Below are 8,532 nucleotides of genomic sequence, written 5' to 3' on the forward strand. Positions count from 1 at the left end.
CCTCAGGGGGGGGGATGGCCACACCACAATCCCTTCTCCTCCATTCGCCTTCCGGGATCTTGGGGATTCATTCATATGTACCCAGTGTGAGTTTCAAGCCACAAAGTCTGGGACTTAAACCATAGTTGGCCATGTGGGAGTGTCCAGCTCCTTAACCTCCACGCCACCCGCTGATCCTCATGAAGTTAAAAAATTCTTAAAAAAAAAAAAAAAAAATTCAGACTTTTCGTTTCTCAAATACAGACTTCAGGCTTCACTGGGACACATCCCTATCTGGCAGAAATTGGTTAGAGAGGCAGACACTCCTTTTCTGGCCACACTGCAATCCCTTCTCCTCCATTCTCCTCTTGGGATCTTGGGCACGCACGCACACGTGCCCAGCATGAGTTTAAGCCGTCGGGTCCAGGACTTGAACCGCAGTCGACTACATGGGAGTCCAGTGACATAGCCATTACGCTAACTGCTGGTCCCATTTATTTATATTTTTTAGGTTTTTGCCATAGAGTGCATATGCACTCACTCCACAGAGACAAGAGAGACAGAGAGGGAGAGTGTGAAATCACCCCCCAGGGTAGGGGATGGCCACACTATAATCCCTTCGCTTCCATTCTCTTCTCAGGATTTTGGGCATGCACAGACACATTCCCAGTGTGATTTGCAAGCCACTGAGCTCAGGACTTCAATTGTGGTTGGTCATGTAAGAATCCAGCGTCTTAACCACACCACCACCTGTTGGCCCCAAAGACACTTTTTCTTTTCTTTCTTTTTTTTTTTTTTGCTATAGGACACATTCACTAACCAAAAAGACAGCAAGAAATCACCCACCCATGGGGGGATGGTCACAGGTCATGCTGCAATCCTTTCTCTTCCATTTTCCTCTCGGGATTTTAGATGGACACACACACTCCTGGCATGAAGTTCAAGCTGCCAGGTCCAGGACTTGAACCGTGGTCAAGCATGTGGAAGTCCAGTACCTTAACCACTACACCACCCGTGGTCCCAAAGACACTCCTTTTAAACGGCATACGTTGCCCTATTTGGTACAGCGCCACTTGTTTTACCCTTTTCGGTTACCTGTCTGTCCCACGTAGGCATGTGTGTTTGGGATTCCTCATCTAGTCCTGCCTCTCCTTTTACAGACTGAGACTAGGGCCTCGGAGATCCAGTCACTTCTGCCAGTTGGTCAAGAGGAAGTAAGAGACAAAGGGTTAGAATTCTTGTCACTTGGGACATACCATTATTACTACTATAAATACACACATATATACATATATATATATTTCTTAGCTATAGGACACTGGCACTCATGAGAGAGAGAGAGAGAACGCGAGGGCGCGCCTCCCCAGGGGGAATGAACACAAACACTCTGCAATCCTTTCTACTCCATTCTCCTTGGAATTTTGGGCATACACATTCATGTGTGTGCGTGTACACGCACACACACACACAGCCTATTTTTCAAGCTGCCAGAACTCGAACCACGTGATAGCCCATGTAGGATCCAGCTGCCTTAACCCACATGCCGCCCAGCTGGCCTTACACTGTGCTTTTTGTGCTACCAGCTGTTGCCTCTATTTGAGAGACTTGGGCCTTTAGGAAGGAGTTGTCCCTATAGGCTGTGACAGGGAGACTGAGATAGGTTGGCTTTATCTTTCTTTTTTTTTTAAGAGAGATTTTTGCTATAGGGCATGGGTATTCACTGGAGAGAGAGAGACAGAGAGATAGAAAGCAAGAAATCCTCCCCCACCCCCACCCCGAGGGGATGGCCACATCATAATCCCTTTTCCTCCATCCTCCTCTCAGGATCTTAGGCATGCACGCACATGTGCCTGCATGAGTTTTAAGTCTCCAGGTCCAGGACTTGAACTGTGATCGACTATGTGGGAGTCCAGCAACGTAACCATTAAGCTATCTGCTGGTCCCAGGTTGGCTTTATCATAATGCCTCATCTTGATGCCCAGCTGCTTTCTCTTTACGTGTCTTCAGTGAGGAATATGAGCTCATAGTTTTAGATGAATGTTTCATTTGAGTCTCATGCTTGGATTACTGCTTAGACACACCCGAATAAAATGCAGTGAACGTTGGCGAACTCTCTAAGGGTAGGTACCCTTAGCTAAAACCAGCTCTTTAACTTAGCCACGAGCTTCAGGGTGTTCAGTATATACAGTTAGGTGGTTTATTCTCTTTTCCCTAACTTTAGGGATGACAAATAATTTTTACTATTTGTGTAAATTCCTTATTTTGTTTCAAACTTATAGAAAAGTGGTAAGGCTAGTAGAACTTCAGTATAATATTTTCCCAGATTTACCAATTATTAACATTTTGCCACGAGTATTTTATGTGTATTTTACATGTTTGTGTATGTGTGTGTACACATCAATGTATATTTAATAAGAACATATCCTTACATGTCTAGAGGTATCACATGCTCTGGAAATTTATCATAGATGCAATACTTTATAGTCTACTTTCCAAATTCATCCACTTTTACCTTTTTTTTTAAGATTCGTTTATTTTAAATTTTATTTATATCATTATTCTCCCATTTTTGACTAGAGAGAGACAGAGAGAAAAGGAGAGTGAGAAAGTAAACCACCAGATCTGGGACTTGAACCGTGATCGGCCATGTGGGAGTCCAGCACCTCAACCACCACACCACCTGCTGGCCCCTTACCATGTTTTTTATGGCATTTTTCCTTGTATGGGATATCTAGGCCAGGATCAAGTATGCCATTTAGTTGTTAAGTCACTTTAACCTCCTTTAATTTGGAACAGTTCTTTGACCTTTTTCTCTTTCACGCCATGGACATTTTTGAGAAATACAGTCCAGTGATTTCTGCTGTTTCTTCTCTTAACCACCATGCCACCTGCTGACCCTACTTTTATTTTTTCAGTTATCATTTTTTTTTTTGAAAGAGAGACAGAGATGGGCACCCCCAACGGAGTCCCTGTGCCATGATCCATCCCGTCTCGGCCAGGTGCTGCATCACGGGCACATAAGCACGTGCCCAGTGTGCACCAGAAGGTCCCAAGACATGATCCAGGACTCTTCCATGTGGGTCCAGCTGCATTACTGCTGTGCTACCGCCTAGTCCCATACTTAAAAAATAATAAAGTTTTTCTTAGAGTGCATGCATGAGAGGGTGAGCGAGAGAGAAAAGCAACTTCCACAGGTTCTGATCATACCGTGATCCCTTCTTCCAGTTCTCCAGCCCACTGGATCTTGGGCACTTGCACACATGCCTGCTTTGTTCCAGGGACTGGAGATTAGAACTGCAATTTCCATGTGGGATCTGGCTTCTCCTGCGTAGCGTTACTGCTATACCACAGAGCCAAGGCCTCCTTTCCCCTTTAAAAATGTGTTTCTGGAGCCAGCATGTGGCGTGGTGGTTAAGGTGCTGGACTCCCACATGGCTGACTGCTGTACAAGTCCTGGACCTGGTGGCTTGCTTTCTCACTTTCTTTCTCTCTCTGGTCAAATTAAAAATATTAATAATAATAAAATAAATAATTCTTTTTAAAAAAGTGTTTTAGTTTTTGCTATAGGACATGTGTATTCAGCAGAGACAGGGGGTGGGGGGACATGAGAAATCACCCCCTAGGGGGATGGCCACGCCACGATCCCTCCTTGTCCAGTCTCCTCTTGGGATTTTGGAAACACACATATGGGCCCTGCATGATCTTCAAGCCGCTGGGTCCAGGATTTAAAATGCAAAGTCGGCCATGTGGGATATAGTGCCTTGAACCACTTATTTCTTCAGTGAGCAAGAGACACACAGAAGCAGAAAGAGACCACCTCCCCAAGAGGGTCTTGACACTATGATCCATTCCCAGCCTTCAACCAGCCCCGGATGATAGGCAAGTGTGCCAGGGAGGTCTTCAGAATTGAAACAAAAACCTCCCCATGTGGGATTTGTCTTCAGAGCATGACTTCCTGCTGTATTACCATATGCCCCTTCCCCGTCATTTTTTTTTTTTTTCCTGTAGGGCACATGTACTCACCAGACAGACAGAGACAGACAGAGAGACAGAAAGCAAGAAATCACCCCCGGGGAGATGGCCACGCCGCAATCCCTTCTTCTCCACTCTCCTCTGGGGATCTTGGGCACGCATGCACACGCGCCCGGCATGAGTTTTAAGCCACCAGGTCCGGGACGCGAACCACGGTCGACTACATGGGAGTCCAGCGACAAAGCCATTACGCTAACTGCTGGTCCCCCCAAAATTGTTTTTAGTAATTTTTTTCTGGCACAACAAAATGTTCCAAACTCATCTGTATCTTCTTCTCCTGCCCTGGCTGGAATCAGTACTTTGTAGAAAGATTCCTTGATCCTTTTTTTTTTTTTTTTTTTTAAAGAATAGTTTATTTCGGGGCCAGCAGTTGGCATAATGGCTATGTCACTGGACTCCCATGCAGTCCACCACGGTTCGCATCCTGGACCCAGTGGCTTAAACTCACACCAAGTGCATGTGCGTGTGTGCCCAAGATCCCGAGAGGAGAATGGAGAAGGGATTGCGGCGTGGCCATCTCCCCGGGGGTGATTTCTTGCTTTCTGTCTCTCTGTCTCTCTTTCTGGCGAACACACGCACCATATAGCAAAAACCTCTCCAAAAAAAGAACTGTGTATTTAATTCTATTTATTTATTCATTTATTTTAATTTGACCAGAGATACCCACGGAGAGAGAGACAGACACACAGAGAGAGACAGAGAGAGACAGAAAGGGAAAGTGAGAAAGTGAGCCACCAGGTACAGGACTCGAACCCACCACACCACCTGCTGGTCCCAAAGATTCCTTGATCCTCTTACCAAAGAATGGTATTGAGAAAGCAAGATCTGGACAAGAGGTAAGTCTTTGTCTATCTGTCTTTTCCATTGGTTTTATACTAATGGAATGGATAGTTCCCATTCCAACCCAATCTCACAATTTTTGGTCATTTTCCCTATTGGTAAGCCCCACACCATGTGTATCTCCCTTCTCCCCCAGGGAGATTGCTGGCTCCAGCAATGTCCATATATTTGTTCATGTGTTTAGTCCTATTACATTCCCTACAAAAAAAAACAGAACTGCCATGTCCTTAAACTCTTTAGCAGACCTACTAAGAAGAGTTCAAGATTTGTTCGCAGTTATTTTCCCTTTAGACTGAGGGTGTTTGAAAATTACTTGGATTAGGGACCAGCAGTTAGCGTAATGGCTATGTCGCTGGACTCCCACGTAGTCGACCGTGGTTCGAGTCCCGGACCCGGTGGCTTAGAACTCACGCTGGGCACATGTGCGTGCGTGCCCAAGATCCCGAGAGGAGACTGGAGAAGGGATTGCGGCGTGACCATCCCCCCTGGGGGGTGATTTCTCACTTTCTGTCTCTCTGTTTCTCTGTCTGTTTGGCGAGCGCACGCACCCTATAGCAAAAACCTCTCCAAAAAAGAAAAAAAGGAAAAGAAAATTACTTAGATTAATTATATTTTTCCTCTTCAATGGGTCATTTTATTCATCAAAAATAGAGTTGAGGGGAACCAGCAGTTAGCGTAATGGCTATGTTGCTGGACTCCCACGTAGTCGACCGCGGTTCATGTCCCGGACCCGGTGGCTTAGAACTCACGCTGGGCACATGTGCGTGCGTGCCCAAGATCCTGAGAAGAGAATGGAGGAGAAGGGATTGTGGCATGACTATCCCCCCTGGGGGGTGATTTCTCGCTTTCTGTCTCTGTCTGTCTGGCGAGCGCACACGCCCTATAGCGAAGACCTCTCAAAAAAAAAAATAATAATAGAGTTGAGTTCTTTGCATCTATATTCATTCTTATTGATTTACTCATTTTTTAAAAGAATTATTTATTTAATTATATTTATTATTATTATTATAACTATTCTTTAAATTTGACCAGAGAATGACAGAGAGAGAAAGCAAGCCACTAGGTTTGGAACTCAAACCATGGTCAGCCATGTGGGAGTCCAACACTTTAACCACCATGCCACCCTGGATCCGGGACTCGAACCGCCGTCAACTACGTGGGAGTCCAGCAACATAGCCCTTATGCTAACTGCTGGTCCCTTGATTTTTTTTTTTTTGAATATGTTGACCATTAACGTGAAGTTAAAACTGTATAAAAGGTATACCCAAAAGGTGTCTCCTTTTTCCCAATCTGATCTGTTTCCTCCAACAAGCAGAATGGCACCTAAAAAAAAAAAAAATCCTCATTTTCCCCTTTACAATCTAAAGAAAACTTTTTTTAGAGATTTTTCCTATAGGGTGCATGTATTCGCCGGAGAGAAAGAGAAACAGAGACAGAGAGAAAGAAATCGCTCCCATAGGGGGATAGCTATGCTGCATTACCTTCTCCTCTATTCTCCTCTCGGGATCTTGGGCATGCACACACAAGTGCCTGCGCCTGGTGTGAATTTTAAGCTGCCAGGTCCAGGACTCAAACGACGGTCAACCACGTGGGAATCCGGTGACATAACCATTACTCCATCTGCTGGTCCCCTTTTTATTAGTTTCTAGTTTATCCTGTGTTCTATTTTGTTTTTGTTTTTTTTGTTGTTGTTTATCCCATAGGGCTCATGCATTTGCTAGAGAGAGACAGAGAGGGAAAGTGAGAAATCACCACTTGGGATGGCCACACCCAACCCCTTCTACTCTTCTCCTGAGATTTTGAGCATGCATACACATGCACCCAACATTTTTTTTTTTAAGGTTTTAAATATTTTTGAGAAAATATTTACATGTCAACTACTCAAATTGTTGAAAAGCAAATGCCCAGCACACTAGTCACACATAAACCTTCTCAATTCAGCCCTGCCTACCAAGTATTCTGTGATATACCATCTGCTAGCAAAGATCAGTCTCTTTTTTTTCCTTCAAAGTCTTTTTCAAGATAATCCTCTGGTGTGGTTGCTCTTTTGCAATCTCCACTAATTACAATGCTGGGCTGGAAAAAGTCCAGGTTATTTTATGTTGTAAATTCTTTCATATATCTTCTCTAATCCTCTCTGTCAGGCAGAACTATTTATGGTCCCAGGCCATCTTTCTAAGAGCTTCTGTTGGCTTACTTGAGATCCACCTTAGTTCCATAGTTTTCTGATTGATCTTCAGATATGACATTCCAGTCAAAGCCCTGTCCAATGAGTATTTCCAATTTCTGATTCAATGCAGCAAGCATGACTGAACTTATGCAAATAACCCTTCTGCCACAAAATAAGAATATTCCCAAATATTTCCAATTCCAGAGGGATCAGGAAGGAAGAAAAGTTTATATTCCCACTTAAAAAAAAACAAATGAGAAAAATAGTTTAAAATGGCTTCTTGTCTGAACATTTTGGGAGCCTAGGAGATGGGTTTAGAGCATGGCTTCCCTCCCCAGCATGATTTTCAAGCCACCAGGTCCAGGACTTGAACTATGGGAGTCTGACACCTTACCCACCATGCCATCTGCTGGCCTTTACATGTTTTATTTTCTCTTCTTCCTTATATAGAAGGTAGTTCTTTTGCACTTGGCTTTCTGAACAATATATACTAGAAATCACTCTGTATCAAATCAAAAAAAATTTTTTTTTTCGGTTTTGCCATATGGCTTGTGTGCACACCTAACACAGAGAGATAGAAAGGGAAAGTGAGAAGTTACCCTTGGGGGGAATGGCCCTTTTCCTGCTGGGATTTTGGGCAAGTGCACACGTGCCCAATGTGATGTTCAAGTCACCAGGTCTGGGACTCAAACTACATCCATCACCTTAACCACCATGCCACCTGCTGGCCCTGAAAATGGTAAATTTAAAATTTTTTTAATTTAACTTATTTATTTCAATTTGACCAGGGACTGCAGAGTGAGAGAGAAAGTGAGAAAGCCAGCTGCCAGGTCCAGGACTTGAACTGTGGTCAGCCATATGGGAGTCCAGCACCCTTAACCACCACGGTACCTGCTGGCACCCTTTTTGTGAAAATGGTAAAATTTTAAAATTACATACAATAAGACAACTTTCCATTCACCAAATAATTTGATGAGCGAGTGGGTGCCAGCTACTGAACTAGGCATGAAGGAGAGAGAAATGCCCTTTATGACCTCAGATTCCAAGAGAGGCATAAACAGAAACAACAGTGTTCCAGGGACCCTAAGGAGGGAGTCAATAACAGAGGATGTGCAAAAGAACTGACACTTGAGCTTGAAGAACTGCAGAGTAGAGAACCAGAAAGGAATACTGTATGAAGAAATAAATGCACAGGCAGAGTTGAATATGGCAAGCCATATTGTAGAAGAGGGAATTTAATGGGGTGGAACTTAGAATCTGAGTGTGGAGCAAGATGGGGTAGATAGGAGAACTGGAGTGCCCACGGTGAGGCTGAGGAGGTGGCATGGCACACGGTGGTGCAGGTAATGCCAGGAAAAAGCAGGTCTGTGTCGATGGAAACATGAAGACCATTCACCTTACAAATACTGTCTTGACAGTGCCTACAGGTCACCATCCTTGGGCAAGCTTGTGGCATGGTGGTTAAGGCAGCTGGATCCCACATGGATGACTGTGTGGTTGAGTCCCGGACC

The 8,532-nt window shown here is 44.3% G+C and overlaps 1 long non-coding RNA gene across 4 annotated transcripts in view; it reads right to left on the minus strand.

Moving 5' to 3' along the window:
• LOC102495151 (uncharacterized) overlaps positions 1–8,532 on the minus strand; it is a 26,811-nt gene that overhangs the window by 12,830 nt on the left and 5,449 nt on the right. For 3 of the 4 annotated variants that reach the window (XR_001370372.1, XR_003549351.1, XR_001370374.2), the window contains exon 2: positions 1,075–1,172. This is a non-coding gene — a long non-coding RNA (uncharacterized LOC102495151). Of the gene's footprint in view, positions 1–1,074; positions 1,173–6,332; positions 6,369–8,532 lie in introns of those variants that run through there. The other variant, XR_001370373.1, reaches the window with a different exon arrangement.

This window comes from Tupaia chinensis, unplaced genomic scaffold, assembly GCF_000334495.1.
Source record: "Tupaia chinensis unplaced genomic scaffold, TupChi_1.0 Scaffold000231_1, whole genome shotgun sequence".
NCBI lineage: Eukaryota > Metazoa > Chordata > Mammalia > Scandentia > Tupaiidae > Tupaia > Tupaia belangeri.